Genomic DNA, 17,218 nt, shown 5'->3' with positions numbered 1-17,218 from the left:
GGGAGATTACACTTGTTACTGAAGGAATGGTATGGGATAACATCAGATTCTTTTATACTGTGCAGTATACAAGTGTTTCAAATTGAATTCCTTCCCAATTTGTGTCCACCCACACAGCATACACCAAGCCGGGCACTCATTTTCTCATAAAAAGAGAATTTGGATGTTCAAGCTGAAATTGAAAAATTATACAAAAAAGAGAAGGGTAATTATACAAAATTGAGAAGGGTAATTGAGCACCAACCTCACCAATTCGTGTCTAATATTTTTCCTAGGTCTAAGGATGGGGGATGTCGAATCATCCTTGACTTGGCGAGCCTTAACCCCTTTGTGCAGTATAAACATTTCAAAATGGAAACTTTTGTTACTGCCAAACAACTGATTTCCAGAGGATGTTATATGGCATGTATAGATCTTAAAGATGCCTATTACTCAGCGCCTGTTCATAGGGATCATCGGAGATATTTGAAATTTAGCTGGATGAGGCAATTATGGCAATTTAACTGCCTAATGGTTTAACCTCGGCCCCTAGATTATTTACAAAACTGTTAAAACCAGTACTGGGGCTACTCCGGGTTCAAGGTCATATTGTAATGGCTTATTTGGATGATATCTTAATCATAGGGAAGACTCGGGAAGCAGCTGAATTTATCCGTTTCAGTTGTTAAACTCATGTTTGAGAGATTGGGGTTTCTCATTCATCCAGTTAAATCCAATTGATACCAGTTAGAGTTATTGATTTTACTTCGGAGTCACGTGAGTGACTACGTGAAGAAGCCCCGTTCAGCCGCACGTGCGTCATTTACGTCAGACGCATTGGTGCAAGCGGCCGGTTGGAGCAGCAGCACTTCTCCAAGCGGGTAAGTTTAAAACTCGAGGTAAGTGCATTAACTTATTCTTGAGGCTGGTTTCTGTGTCGGAGGTTGTGCTCCGGAGGAAGATGCAGAAAACTAGCAAGGTAAAGGTAAAGGCAAGGCGACCCGTTGCAAACGATATGGAAGACCGAGAGAATGCGGTCAGTGGGTGCCTGCCTAGCTCACCGACTTTGTCGCTTGCGAGAGCACTCGTTGCCTGAGAGCAGCGGAGCCACAGGGCGTAAGGCTACATCTAAGTCTGTCAGGCCCATACACCCAGAGTTGGGCCAGGAGGTTTTACCTCCAGGTTGGTTCACGGCTCTCCCTGATCGAGCGCCTGTTGGAGAGGTTGCTTGCAAAGGACGCGCTCCGGGAGGAGAGCAGTCCTCGCCAGGCTGATGGAGAGCCTGTGTCAGCAGTGCCTGTTGCAGGGTTGCAGAATCGCCCCCTTATGGAGGAGGGCGAGCCGGGTCAGGAAGATGCTGATGCCGGGGTGATGGCTATGTATAGCCCTAAGGGTGATGGACAAGAGGTCATGGTGCCTAATCTAGCCGCTAGGTTTGCAGTCCCCAAAGAAGTAGGGGAGCCATTGGGGGAAGAGCTGGCAACCACCATTAATTATATGCTCTTCCACCAGCTCGAGGAGTTAACTAGGGACGATACTGCAAAAAAGTATGTAGCCCCAGTCAACTGTGAGTTGCTTAAGGTTCCAATGGTCAACCATGTAATATGGGGTCAAATGGGGGTTGGAGTGAGAGCACAGGAACTGAAGGTGCAGAGAGTGCTCAAATTGTTAGCAGAAGGAATTACTGCATTAGCCAGAATATTGGATGAGGGGCACTTGACGGAAGTACACCAGGATGCTCTGGGACTGTTCTGTAGTGCACAATTTGAGATTTTACTTCGGAGTCACGTGAGTGACTACGTGAAGAACCCTCTCAGCGCACCGCCATCCCCGACACCGTGCCGAGCCCAGTCCCGCCAGCGCCTGAGCAGCGGGCTGGATGTAAAGCTACCCGAAAAAGCGTCCGGCCGGTGGCTTCCGACTTGTTGGACAGGGACGTCTCTCCACCCGCACGGCCGCCTGAGCCGCATAGAGCAGCTCCTGGAGCAGGTGCTCCAGTGAGACGCGCTGCGTGAGGGGCGCTCTCGCAGGGGGGAGTTCAGGCACTCCCTCCACAGTGCCTTGTGCACTGCCCATCGCTTCCTCCTCACCCGAGGGTAGCTTTGGTGACCAGGAAGAGGGGACGCCGGCTGAAGAAGTCGGGAGTATGCCAGGGGTGCAGGACCAGGAAGAGCTGCTGGGTGTGGTGGACCGCTACGTGGCAGCCCCCCATGCAGGAAGGCCATTAGAGCCTAAGCTAGCGGCCAGCATCAACCACCTCTCCAACAGGCCCCTACAGGAGCAAGTGGTTAATGAGGCCTTAAAAATGTACACAGCTCCAGAAAATTGTGAGTCCCTCAAAGTGCCGGCTGTCAACAGCCAAATCTGGGGGCACGTCGGGACAAATATTCGGAACCAGGAGCTGATACTGCAGCGGATCCTCAGGCTCCTGACGTCAGCCATCACATCATTGCTCGTTCTGTGGACAATACGGAGATGACCACAAACTAACAAAACACTCTCGCACTGTTGTACAACACACAGTTCGAGATAAATAACCTCCGTAATGAAATCATAAGAACTGCCCTAAATCCAAAATTTGCGGGGTTGCGCAAAACCCCAGCCACTGAGCCAGACACACTGCTCTTTGGCAAAGACCTCACGAAAAAAGTAAAAGATATAATAATAATAATAAATTTTATTTTTGGGCGCCTTTCAAAAATCCCAAGGACACCTTACAGAGATTAACAAGAATAACAAAACATATAATCGGAATGAAATAAATAATAGACATCACAAAAACACAAATTAAAAACAGAATTCAATCCAAAAACAAAAAAATCAAAAACACAATGTGAAGAGAGAGCAGCGGCAGCTAAAGCGCGCCAGTGTCCACTCTCCCTTCCGACAGCCATCTTGGACACAGACTAACATGTTTACTTACAGACAAAAAAATCATCCCCCCACAATGGTTACCACTGTGGGGGAAGGCACAATGTCCAGTCCCCATCCCCAGTTCACCCAAAGTCAGGCCTATTGAGGCCACCGCAATTGCCTCTACGGAGGCCCGATGTTCCTGGCCGTTCTCACTGGGTGGTGTTGCCCCGGCGTCGGGAGAGTCCTCTCAGCGGCTGGGCCACCTGGAACGGCCGCTTCCTAGCTGGGGACCGCGGCTTCCGAAGCCGACAAGGCCGCGCCGGGTTGGAGCTCCCAGGCTCCCGATGTTAGAGTCGGCTCCGCCCGCTCCGCTCCGCAGACCCGCAGCCCGGAGGTGTTGATCTCAGCGGTCGCAGCTCACTGGAGCTCCAGCGCGTCGATCCAGAGCGGCGACCCAGGCAAGGCATCACCCGCTCCGCTCCACGATAGCGCCTCATTTGTAATTGCTATTATCCTGTTCTGCACTCTCAAGCTGTAGGGGTGACATCTAAGCCATTGATGCCGTAGGTTATTGTGACAAAGAGCAGGATATGTAGTGCCCACTGTGATTGCAAGGCAGGGCTTGGGGAAGTTTGTACTCACATTGCGACGCTTCTCTTTGGTATTGACGCGGGAGTACGGATTCGTGAGACTAAAACAGTCACCCAGGTCAAGGCTTATTGGATGGAGCCAACAAGAAAGCTGGTGAAAGCGGCGCCTGTCAGCGATGTTGACTTCTCTTCAGCAGCAAAGAAGAAAAGATTGCTTGATGCTGCCATAGATGGGACTGAGCCAAGACAGCAGCAACAAACTGGAGATAAAGCCCCATCATTGCCATCTGCTTCGTTTCGAGCATCGGAGGTGCTGCACGACAAACTACTGAGTAGACTTTTGTTACGCCTGTCACTGATAACAACAAACGCGGCCATACTCAGCTCTGTGGAGCCTTATGCAGCAACATTTGTTCCTGCTGAGACCGTTGTAGCATTTCCACCGATTCTTAGACCTCATTGACAAAAACACATTCACCCTGACATTTGCTGAACTTCTAAAGATATGTGAAGCTGTTGATTATTCCGTGACAGAGGAGGGGGCAAAGAATGTGGAGGCGCACACTCGACAGCAAGCAAAATCAGAAATCTGGTTTCGGTATCGGGCAGGACGCATAACAGCGTCAAAAATGAAAAGTGTTTGCACCACAAATGCAGGTTCTCCTGCAATTAATGTTATCAAATCGGTGTGTTACCCCAATCTGTACAAATTTAGCACTGAGGCTACAAGATGGGGCTGTGATCAAGAGGGGCTGTGATCAAGAAGAGCGTGCAAGGCAAGCCTATGCGGCTTATATGCGCACTGAACACTCAGGTTTCATGATGAGAGACTCGGGTCTGATTATAAACCCCAAGTACCCTCATTTGGGTGCAACACCGGATGGACTTGTTCAGTGTGCTGAGCAATGTTGCGGGGCTGACCGCCTTGGTGTCTGTGAAATAAAATGTCCGTTCAGTAAGGACGTCTTTAATGTCCGCTGCACAAGAGAAAACATTTTGTCTTCAGAATTCGAATGGTGAGCTTCATCTGTCCAAAAAGGATTATCACCTACTATGCGCTCTATGTGAGGACTGACGTCATCACTGGTCCAAATCACAAAATCGCAAAATATCTCCCCGAGACAAAAATTTGGGCCTGGACCTGGTAATAGTCCGGCTATTACCAGGTATTACCAGGTCCAGGCCCAAATTTTTGTCTCGGGGAGATCATTTTGCGATTTTGTGGTTTGGACCAGTGATGACGTCAGTCCTCACATAGAGCGCATAGTAGGTGATAATCCTTTTTGGACAGATGCTTTAGCTGCAGCCTCTCAGTTCTTCAGTTTATGTGTGTTACCGGAGCTTGTTGGGAAGCATTTTACCAGCCCTCCAAAAAATATGTTAGAGAATGTCGTGGAGAGCCATGATCAGGAAGAGCAGTAGTGGTGCTACTGTAAGGAGGGTGAAAGTGGGAAAATGATTATGTGCGATAACAAAAATTGTCCATGTTCCTGGTATCATTTTGAATGCCTGAAATTGCTTGATGATTACAAAACGCCAAAAAAATGGTTTTGCCCCGAGTGTAGGCTCATCCAAAAATATAAAAGAAAAGCTCACAAAAAAAAATGATTATCACGTTTTCTGCTGAACATGTTTCTGTTAAATACTAAGTATTTCATTTGTATGCCACGTTTACCTTGCACTGTTTAGAGCCACTTAATGGGCTATTATTTTTTGTCACTTTAAAAAACAACAGTCACTTTGTGAAAGTTATATTTAAGTTTAATGTTAAAGATTGTGAAGTGCACTTTAGCTTCAACGTCTGTTATTTAATGGTTTGCCAATTACTAGCAATTTCATACATGATAAATGGTGATGAGCCAAGAAACTGTGTTGAAAGTTTTTATTGTTCGTATGTGCACAACATGCTAAAGTACAATTGTCTGCATCTACTGTGAGATTATGGACTCATTTAAGTTAAAAAGTGCACAACAGACCCTTGCAATTTTATCAATTTTGGGTACGTGATTTTCAGAGTTGGTAATCATGTACTCCAATGGCACAATATGACTTAGAAATGGGAATTTTTGCCTGACACCACCAATCACACGCTCTACATGAATGCGTAAATTAGCTAATTCACGAGTTTTTTCAACGTCCAGCGCAGATAGTTGTGCCTTTCCTCTTGCAAATGCAGGGATTTCTGCTTGACAACCGTGAAATCCAGCATCATCTTTTATGTCAAAACCGATCAGCTAAAATGACATCACCAGGGAGCAGGTTGTCAAAAAATTGAGATGAAAGTGTGATTGTTTTATCTGTGCCTCTGCGCCCCATGCTGCAGATAAAAATGAGATAGCACCACATGGTGTAATACCTATCAAGAATTTGATGGTGTTATGGTGCTTATAGTTAGGCCAAGTCTGTGCGCGCGCCTCTAAACTCGTAGGTCTATCACAAAATAATTCAAAGCAATCTATGATCACTGCCACACGCTTTCCAAATGTCCGCCAAAATTGCATGGGCATGGTTTTCCACAGAACATCTCTTTCAGGCCAAATAATTAACTTGGATATGCCGTAAAGGGCATCAATCCCACTAGTGAATACATGCGATACTGTGGCATTACTAACGAGGAATCGATATGCGAGATCTTCATGAGGCACTGCAAGTCGCAGCTTCATCAAGACGATCAGCGACTGCTGAAAATGTGTTAGTGATTGTCTTTTGGTGAGCTTGTCCTTAACATAATAGAAGACCAGCATCAAAACTGCAAATGTTGGTAAACCTGTGTAGAACCTATCCTTTTTGTCATCCTTGGAAAGGCTTTCTTGTGTTAACTTAATTTGGGCTGCTTCTTGTCTAGCTTTAGTGAGCTCTTTATTTTTATTGTCTAGTTGTGCTTCCAGTACTGTAATGTCTACTCCACACGTCTGTTTGTGTTGATGTGTCCATTGTCTCTTTGACTGGTGTTTGTGTTTGCATGTCAAGTTGACGGTGTACTTCCAGCACCGGTTCAAAGTTCTCATGATCATCAACCTGCTCAGCATCAACTTGCAGAGCTACAGATGCTTGAGCTGCGACAAAATCTGCTTTAATACTCTCTCTTCTTGTTGCACGTGCATGGCGTTCTTGTGCACGTTGTTTATCCTGCTGATTGTCATCGCCGCGTCCCATATTCACAGTTGGTGCCCAATCAGGATTGTTGACATCATTCCATGCTGCAGGCTTGTCTGTTATTAGATGATAAATAAATAAGTGGTTTGGGTGATTGTGCAGGCTTTAAACAAGAAACATTGAGATATATATTTTGGCTAATAATAAAATGTCCTGATTTTGTCAAATTAACAGCTGACATTCATCCCATTCCTTAGCTTGAATCTGAGTAAAATGTATTTAAAGACGCATTTATGATTAACGGATATTTAAATGGTGAATGTAGCTTCAGAAGCGTGTTCATTTTGCATATTAAAAGCCACCTGAGAACCATGAGTGATTTTGCTATTTTACTGACGGATTTTTCACTTTTAAGACTTTTTATATAACAAATGAATAAAGATAAAACGTCAATAATGCCTTACTTTTGATGAAATGCAGCGAGCAAACGCGATAATCCCCGATATTTTCCATCTTTATATCTCCACGGCCAATGTTTGCTAACCACCTTCGCTGTTGTTGCTCCTTCAGTTCCCTCTTGTCTTTACCTTCGTTTTTCTTTATCTTTGGAACTCTAAAGTAAGATAACTGTGTCTCACGGTCACCCCGACTGGCAGTTATTTACAGCGCAAAAACTAACCATTTTAGCGGTTCCCGATATTTTGGATCTTTAAATCTCCACGAAAAATGTCCGCTATCAACTTCCGCATTTTTGGCCCCTTCAGCTCCCTCTTGTATTTACCTTAGTTTCTATCTTTTTTTTGGACTGTAAATTTAGGTAGCTGTTCCCCACGGTCACTCCGACTGGCTCACTTGATTGCAGCTCAAAAACTGGCCGTTTTCGATGTTTTTAACGGGTGTGAAAGTGCGTGTTTTCCCATCCACTAACATGTAACGAAAGTGACGCTTGTCCCCCAGTTAAAATTTTCGGTCACGTGAGTGGGGATCTACGCTCCAGTGACCTTTCGTGAAATCACCCTATACAAGGTGGGAGTGTCGGATTGATAGTGTTAAAGCTATTCGTTATCAGGTTGGAGAAGTATATGATGCACTTGTGGAAATATCAGAGATAACAGATGAGCCCAAGGTAAAAGCAGAAGCTGAATCTTTAGCAAACCAGCTAAAAGACTACAAATTTTGTTTCTTTGATATTTTGGTATGAAGTACTTTTTAAAGTTAACTATGTAAGCAAGCAACTACAAGGTGAAACAAAGGACATTGATGAAGGCATGGAGTCATTTGAAAAACTATTATCATGGCTAAGAATTTATAGAGAGGAAGGTTTTAATGATGTTCTAGTAGGTGCAAATGAATTGGCTGAATCTGTTGAATTACCATTGGAGTTTAGACAATTTCAAGAAAAAAAACTACGCAGAAGGAAGAGAATGTTTTCATATGAGACAAAAGATCAACCTTTAGATGATCCAAAAGAAGCATACAGAATTCAGTGCTTCAACTTAGTGCTAGACCAAGCTATTCAGTCCATGGAGTGTAGATTTGAACAACTTAAAAGCCATGTAAAATTATTTGGATTTCTAAATAACTTTCAAAGTATACAGAAGGCAGAAATAAGGACACACAGCAGACCTTGAAGCAGCTTTAACAGACACCACAATAAAACAGAGCACTGATGAAGAGGTAGTTACTGAAAAAACTAAAGACGTTGATGGCGATCTATTGGCTGAAGAACTTGAAGTTCTGAAAACTTTTCTTCCCTCCAGTATCATTAAGCCTCATGCTCTGTTTGAATTGAATACCTGGTAGTAAACAATCGATTTACAGCATTTCCTAATGCAATTCCTAGCACCGGCCGGCCCTGCATACCGCTACCCAAGAAATCCCCAGCCTCAACACTGAAGGACTACCGGCCCATAGCACTCACGTCCATCATGATGAAGTGCTTTGAAAGGTTGGTCAAGGCCCACATAACATCCAGTCTCCCCTCTACACTTGACCCATTCCAGTTTGCATACCGTCCCAACCGTTCCATTGATGATGCCATAGCAACAGCACTCCACCTAAGCCTGGCTCATCTGGAAAACAATAACAGTTACGTGCTGATGCTGTTCATCGACTTCAGCTCCGCCTTCAACACAGTCATCCCCCAACACCTGGTGAATAAACTCGGCGAAATAGGCATCAGCACCTCACTATGCAACTGGTTACTGGACTTCCTCACCGACAGACCACAGACAGTTAGAGTTGGCAAAAACTCATCAGAGACCACCATCATGAACACCGGGGTCCCACAGGGATGTGTGCTGAGCCCTCTGTTGTTCACGCTGATGACACATGACTGTTGTGCCAAACACAATTCGAACCACATCATCAAGTTCGCAGATGACACAACAGTGGTGGGCCTCATCAGCCACGATGACGACTCAGCCTACAGAGAGGTGGTACAACAACTCATCAACTGGTGTGACATCAATAACCTTCAACTCAATGTCAATAAGACAAAAGAAATAACTGTGGACTTCAGGAAGAAACAGACAGCACACACCCCACTCACCATCAATGGCAGTGCAGTGGAGTCTGTGAAAAGCACCAAGTTCCTGGGAGTGCACATCACAGATGATCAGACATGGTCCACCAACACCATCTCCCTAGTCAAGAAAGCACAGCAACGCCTCCACTTCCTTCGACGGATGAGGGGAGCCGACCTCCCCCCTTCTGCCCTCACCACTTTTTCCAGGGGTGCCATTGAGAGCATTCTTACCAGCAGTCTCTCAGTCTGGTATGGCAGTTGCTCTGCTGCTGACCAGAAGGCCCTACAGAGAGTGGTGAGGACAGCGGAGACGTTCACTAGATCACCCCAACCAGCAATCCAGGACTTATACCCATCTCGCTGTCGCAAGAGAGCAACCAATATCATCAAAGACACCACCCACCCAGCACACAAACTGTTCACCCTCCTACCATCCGGCAAGCGCTACCGCAGCATGCGGAGCAAAACCACCAGATTCAAAAACAGCTTTTTCCCTCAGGCCATCAGACTACTCAACACTCAAGAAAATTCCATGAACATTACACAAAGACCAACTGACTCAAATTAACTTTAACTCAATGTCTGCAGTATGCTATTTGCACTTTTCTATATTGCACCTTTTATTATTGCACCTTAATAACATACCTCAAAATTTTACTACACTCTGGCACACTGTGAATATTTTATATAATGTATATGTCCATTGTCTATCTTTATTGGTATATTGTCTGTCTGTGTTATAAATATTACTTGCACATTTGGAGTATGGGGAAACGCAATTTCAATCCTGTGTAAATACTTGTTGCATTATTTGAATTGACAATAAAGTTTACTTTGACTTTGACTAATCACAAAGGGTATCATCGAAAAAACAAAACATGAACCCTTGGAATTTGTATCAAATATATTCACAAAAACCAAGAGATGGTGGATGTCTCATCATCATTGACTTAACTTCACTAAATATGTTTGTTAAGTATGTACATTTCAAAATGGAAACGCTTGTTACTGCCAAACAACTAATTTCCAAAGGATACTTCATGGCAAGTATTGACCTCAAAGATGCTTACTATTCAGTACCCATTCACAAGGATCATCGCAGATACCTGAAATTTACCTGGATGGGGCAACTATGGCAGTTTAAAGAGTTACCCAATGGGTTAACATCAGCCCAAGATTATTCACCAAGATACTAAAACCAGCCCTGGCAATTTTAAGAAGACAAAAACATATTGTCACGTCATATCTTGATGATATATTAATAGTAGACAAGACCATGGAATTGGCTATATCAGCTACCGAACAGTTGTTCGAAACCCTGGGATTTGTCTTCCATCCAGATAAATCTAAGTTGAAGCCATCCACAACCATGGACTACTTGGGCTTCACAATTAATTCAGTCCCCATGTCTGTAACTTTGCCAAAAGACAAAACAACTGAATTGGCACAATCATGCAACAATTTAATGGTCAACGAGCGACCAACTATTCGACAAGTAGCAAGAGTAATTGTGGAAATGGTAGCAGCATTTCCGGCTACTCAATTTGGACCTTTGCACTATCAAAACTTACAAAGAGCAAAGATACAGGCACTAAAACGACATGCAGGTCATTATGATCGTATCATGAAATTACCCACTGAAGCAATATCAGAACTACAGTGGTGGGCAGAAAACGTTTGGCATAGTTTCATCTCTCACTGTCCACCATGAAGCTTACAAACTCCACCTCACTGCCTACAAAGATGCCCTCATTGCTGCAAAATCGGCCTACCTCTCCTCCATATTCACCGACCCCTGCCTAAACCACAGAACTCTCTTCTCCACAGTGGGCAACCTCCTCAAGCCTCGAGCTAACACTCTCCCTACCTCTACTCCGATCTCTGCAACTCATTCCTCCACTTTTTCGCTGATAAAATCAGCACCATCTATCAATCTTTATCCCCTGTACCCGACTCCCCAGCATCTACTCCACCACCTACCAAGGCCCCTCCTTTCAACATCTCCACTGACCTCCTTACCCCTCCTCCACACTGCTTCCTCTCCCAGTTTGACCTGGTCACCCCTACTGAAATCTCCAAACTCATCAGCTCTTCCAAACCCACTACCTGCTCCCTCGACCCTTTACCCACTCCCCTGCTGAAGTCCTGCCTCCCCGTTCTCTGCCCCTACCTCACTAACCTTAAAGAAACCTGGTCTTGATCCCTCCTCTCTCATTAACTACCGCCCAATCTCAAACCTCCCCTTTCTTTCAAAAACCCTGGAGCGTATCGTTGCGTCACAACTTCATTCCCACCTCCTTGCGTATAACCTATTCGAACCCCTCCAATCTGGCTTTCGCCCCCTCCATAGCACAGAAACTGCTCTCCTCAAAGTCCTCAACGACCTCCTCACCTCTGCTGACACTGATTCCCTCAACATCCTCATCCTCCTCGACCTGAGTGCAGCCTTCGATACAGTGAACCATAACATCCTGCTTACCAGACTTGGGGACCTTGGCATTGAAGGTTCTGCACTCAGCTGGCTGTTCCTACCTTTCCAACAGATCCCACTTCATCTCTCTCCATAACCACACCTCTGCTACAGCCACAGTCACTCAAGGCATTCCCCAAGGCTCCGTACTCGGCCCCCTCCTCTTCATCATCTACATTCTCCCCCTTGGTCAGATACTCCGCCACTTCAACCTGGACTTCCACTGTTACGCAGATGACACCCAGATCTACCTCGGCACCAAATCCCCCCCACAACCACCCCCCCTCTCCCATATCAACTCGTTTTGTCAGCTATAAAAACCTGGATACAACATAACTTCCTCAAACTCAACAGCGATAAAACAGAATTCCTCCTCATAGACTCCAAATCCACTCAGCAAAATCAATAACCCCACTCTCACCATCGACGGCACCATTGTCTCCCCATCTCCCCAGGCCCGCAACCTTGGCGTGATCTTTGATTCCACCCTCTCCCTTGAGCCTCACATCCGCCATGTCATTAAAACCTCCTTCTTTCACCTCCGCAACATCGCCAAAATCAGACCCTCTCTCACACCTCCCGCTGCTGAAAGACTCATCCATGCCTTCATCTCCTCCCGACTGGACTACTGCAACTCACTTCTCCTTGGAATCAGCTCCACCTACATCAACCGACTCCAACTGGTCCAGAACGCAGCTGCCCGACTCATCACCCACACGAAATCCTGGCATCACATCACTCCAGTCCTCTAACAACTTCACTGGCTTCCCATCTCCCACCGGATCACCTACAAAATCCTGGTCCTCACCTACAAAGCCCTCCACCATCTGCCCCCCCCCCCCCCCCCCATATCTCACTGATCTCCTCTCCCCCTACCAACCCTCACGGTCCCTCAGATCCACATCAGCCGGTCTCCTCTCCATCCACAAATCCAACCTCCGCAGTTTTGTGGACAGAGCCTTCTCCAGGGCAGCTCCCAGGCTCTGGAACTCCCTCCCCCAACTGATCCGCAATTCCGTATCCCTCACCATCTTCCAGTCCCGCCTCAAGACCCATCTCTTCACCTCTGCCTATCCTTAGCCCCACGTCCCCCTCCCTTTTCATCTGTGCTTGAATTGCCTCATATTGTGTTTTGAATTGAATTCTGTCTTTAATTTGTGTACTAGTCATGTCTCTACTATTTATTTCATTCCATTTACATGTTTTTCCTCTACTTGCTAAATACAGAGAGATTAAAAGGCTCTTTGGGCAGATGTACTCAATGGGAAGCTCAAATATATACTGCTTCTGGGGCTATGAGGCCTTGAGACTCTTGAAAGGCGCCCATAAATAAAATTTATTATTATTATTATAGTTTCAGCCCTATCATCATCATTAACCCTACTTTAGTTATCCAAACAGATGCCAGTGCTCAAGGCTGGGGAGCGACTATCTCCATATCCAGTACAGGTGGTAGATGGACTAACCTAGAGTCATCATTACTATTTACACTGGGCATTAACTATCTAGAGATGTTGGGTGCCTTTAATGGTTTAAAAGCATATGCATCCAATATGCATCACATGCATGTACGGTTACAAATAGACAATACTACGGTGGTGGCCTACATTAACCATATGGGCGGCATAAAATCGATATCATGCAACAAATTGGTCAACACAATTTGGCGATGGTGTGTCGAAAGACATATTTGGCTATCAGCAACTTACCTGCCAGGTAAGCTAAATACAGTGGCAGACACCAGGTCACACAAATTTAATGACAACACCGAATGGATGTTAAACCCCAAAGTGTTTGCAAAGATTATTAAGCAATATGGCACGCCAGATATCGACTTATTTGCATCAAGGCTAAATCACCAGGTACCTATGTATGTCGCTTGGGAACCAGACCCTGAGGCAGCAGCGGTAGATGCGTTCGCGCTGGATTGGGGAAATTTCTTCTTCTATGAATTTCCTCCCTTCTGCCTCATCAGCCGTGTACTACGCAAAATACAAATGGACTCTGCTTCAGGTATTTTGATAGTACCCGACTTGCCTACATAGCCATGGTTCCCATTACTCCACGACATCCCTCCGAACATCCACAAGAAAACAGTACTTGTCCAGCATCAAAAAGTGGGAGAAGTACTGCTTGGATACAGGGACCACCTACTCAACCGCTAGTTACCAACGTACTGGAATTCCTGGCGAACCTTCACCACGATGAAGGACTCAGCTAGAAGTGCCCTGTCTGTCTATTTAAAACAAGCTCCAGGACAACAAACTAATGAAGGGTATTTACAACTCTAACCCCCCTAGACCAAGGTACACCCATATACGGGATGTCAGTGTGGTCCTGACATACCTCAGGGGATGGCCACCAGCCAGATCCCTCAACCTGGAACAAACAATCTACGCTCAAAACACTCATGTTGATGGCACTTGTATCTGCACAGAGGGTCCAGTCACTACACCTATTGCGACTGGACAACATGATCACAGCTCCAGACCAGATCTCTTTCATTATCCAGGGACGGATCAAACAGAGCAGACCAGGAACACCTAATCCAGTCGTGGAATTCCGGGCTTACCCACCAGAACCACAGTTGTGTGCCATGACCCACCTACTGTCCTACATAGACACAACCAAAAATATTCGAGGGAGTGAAAAAGCCTTATGGGTCAGTCATAAAAAACCTTATTGTCGGGTGACGAGCCAAACCATTTCGAGATGGCTCAAGCAGGTACTAAAAGCTGCCGGGATTGACACTAACATGTACAAATCTCACTCCACCAGGGCAGCATCCACATCAACGGCCGAAAGAATGGACGTGCCGATAGACCACATCCTGGCTACAGCAGGATGGTCGAGGGAAACAACGTTCAGAACTTTTTATAACAAGCCGTTGGCAAAACCTGTTTTATTTGCAGAAAAGATTTTACAGACTGCAAATATTTAATTTAAGCCCAGGGGAGCAGTTTAATTCTTGTTGTTATTGTTAACAAATACCTTTGTGTTTTTCTACAAACAGATTCATTGGTTGATTACGATAACACACTTCCTCCCTCAAGGACTTCGGCAGTGAGTGAAGTAATAACTGTTACACGGTTTGAAATCATAGAGCATTAAAATCTTCACGTAGTCACTCACGTGACTCTGAAGTAAAATAGTAAGATTAAACGAAAAACTTACCAGTTTGAAGTTTGATCTGTATTTTATGAGGAGTTACGATGAGGGATTACGTGTCCTCCGCTCCCACCCTCAATAATATGGGTCAAACTGATAACTGATGTCTCCTTTTCTTTACTATGTTTATTTCAATAACTATGTCCATCTGTGATTCTACACCGCTGCTTTGAAGTATGCCGCGCATGCGCGCTGAGCGGGTTCTTCACGTAATCCCTCATCGTAACTCCTCATAAAATACATATCAAACTTCAAACTGGTAAGTTCTCGTTTAATCTTACTATTAACGGCCTCAGGAAAAGTGCCATATGTCCAGTTATTCACCCGAAATTGGCGGCATTATGCAAGCCGAATAATGTCCAGTTGCCTAATTTGTTGTTCGGGGAGAACCTTGCGAAGAGTTAAGGAACTGGACGAGGAGGCGAAAACAGTAGCTCATAAAAATGCCATCAAGTGGCCGAATGGGGAAAAGGTTTTTCCCCTATCGACAGGGAGCATTCACAGTTGAGGGAACGAGTTGTTCATTTACCAACTCACGACCCTGGTATCCAGCTACAGGCACTAAGGCTAAGGTGACTTTCCCTACGAGGGGCCGGGGGCAGCAAGTCCAGCCAGCTAATGTGCAGGTAAGAGATGAAGCTCTTCAAGGAAGTAAGTTAAGTGGGGAAGATGTTCAAGTTGGGGACAGGTTACACTTGTTCCTCAAAGAATGGCAAGAGATAACATCAGACCCTTTTGTGCTGGGTAGTATAGAGGGGTTTCGGATTGAATTCTGCCCTACTGTGTGTCTACCCACTCAGCATGTCCCACTCGAGTTTTCACACGAAGAGAATATACAAATACAGGCTGAGCTTGAGAAATTGTTTAAAAAAAGGGTAATTGAGAAAGCGGTTCAGCAATCCCATTAGTTTGTGTCAAGTATTTTTCCAAGATCTAAAAAAAGATGGGGGGTGTAGAATCATTCTAGACCTAACGAGCCTCAACCGTTTTGTGCAATATAGACACTTTAAGATGGAAAATGTTTCTACTGCTAAGCAGCTGATGTCCAAAGGGTGTGATATGGCAAGCATAGATCTCAAGGATGCTTATTACTCAGTGTGTTCATTGGGATGATTGATTTTTGAAGTTTAGCTGGCTGGATCAACTGTGGCAATTCAAAGCTTTGCCAAATGGTTTAACCTCAGCTCCAAGATTGTTTACCAAATTGTTAAATTGGCTTACTCCGAACTCAGGGTCATGTGGTAATGGCCTATTTGGATGATATTTTTATTGTAGGAAACACTCGAGAGGCAGCTGTTAAAATCACTTTTGAACAATTGGGGTTCATTATCCACCCAGAGAAGTCCAAATTAACACCAGTTAAAGTGATTGATTACTTGGGGTTCACCATTAACTCAGATCAGATGCTAGTGACTGCCGAGGGAAAAAGGCAGCAGTTAATTGAAGTGTGTCAAGCTGCTGGAGAAACAACTACCATCAATTAGACAAGTAGCCAAGTTGATTGGCAAGTTTGTGGCTGCTTTTCCAGCTGTGCAGTATGGGCATCTGCATTATCAAGAATTACAACAAGCTAAAAAACAAGCATTGAAAGCACATGCAGGCCATTTTGATATGCCTATGAAATTGGCCACTGAAGCAAGTTCTGAGATATTATGGTGGATGATGAATGTGGCAAGCAGCTCAAGGAAGGTATTGGTTGGTCCACCTTCTATAATTTTAGACTGATGTCAGTGGCCAAGGTTGGGGAGCTACTGACATGTTTTCCAGCTGTGGAGACAGAGGGAATACTGATCAGGCATCCCTTATGCAATTGAGAGGGATCAATTATTTAGAGCTTCTGGGAACATTCTATGGGCTTAAAGCTTACTGTCTTGCTAAAAGTCATGTATAAATAAAAAGTTTTGGATGGACAGTGACCCAGAGAGCATTACAAATCAGCATAACACAATTAAATGTGGTTCCAACGGTTCCATTACCTTCAATTCCACCTTGGATACTTCCAGATGCAACAGTAGACTTTACAATATTAGAACAGAAAAACAAGGATAAACAACGTATGTATAATTCATTCATCATACAGGAATACATTGACAGATACTACAGCTTTGTCCAAATTTATACAGATGCATCAAAAGATTCAGTAGATTAAGTAGGAATAGCATTTATTGTACCAGAATTTCAGATCAAAGTAGGGAAGAGGATCAATAATGAAGTCTCAGTATACACAGGTGAAATGATTGCAATATTGTTAGCGGTACAGTGGGTCGAGGATACCAGGCCTTTAAGGACAATTATGTGTTCAGATTCAAGTTTAGCAATAAAGAGTTTACAGCACAGCCATTAGACCAGGCATTTTGATTGAAATACAACAAACACTATTCAGAATTCAAATGATGGGGCTTAGTCATATATTTATGGGCACCAGCACACATTGGCATTAGAGGCAACAAAATGGCAGATAAGGTAGCAAAAGAGGTAACAAAAAGAAGTAAGATTGATTTAAGTATTAACATAGGTAAAACTGAAATCAAA

General features: G+C 44.7%; 1 long non-coding RNA gene across 1 annotated transcript; it reads left to right on the top strand.

Annotated features, from left to right (window-relative positions):
* Positions 1 to 662: 662 nt before the first annotated feature.
* On the top strand, positions 663 to 16,260 carry LOC116983179. The gene is made up of 3 exons (XR_004414634.1): positions 663 to 674; positions 9,090 to 9,093; positions 16,151 to 16,260. It is a non-coding gene; the product is annotated as an uncharacterized LOC116983179 (long non-coding RNA).
* The last annotated feature ends 958 nt before the right edge of the window (positions 16,261 to 17,218 follow it).

Source organism: Amblyraja radiata, chromosome 18 (genome assembly GCF_010909765.2).
Source record: "Amblyraja radiata isolate CabotCenter1 chromosome 18, sAmbRad1.1.pri, whole genome shotgun sequence".
Classification (NCBI taxonomy): Eukaryota; Metazoa; Chordata; class Chondrichthyes; order Rajiformes; family Rajidae; genus Amblyraja; species Amblyraja radiata.
The sequence above is the reverse complement of the archived record's forward strand: the minus strand, read 5'-3'. Positions and strand labels throughout refer to the sequence as shown.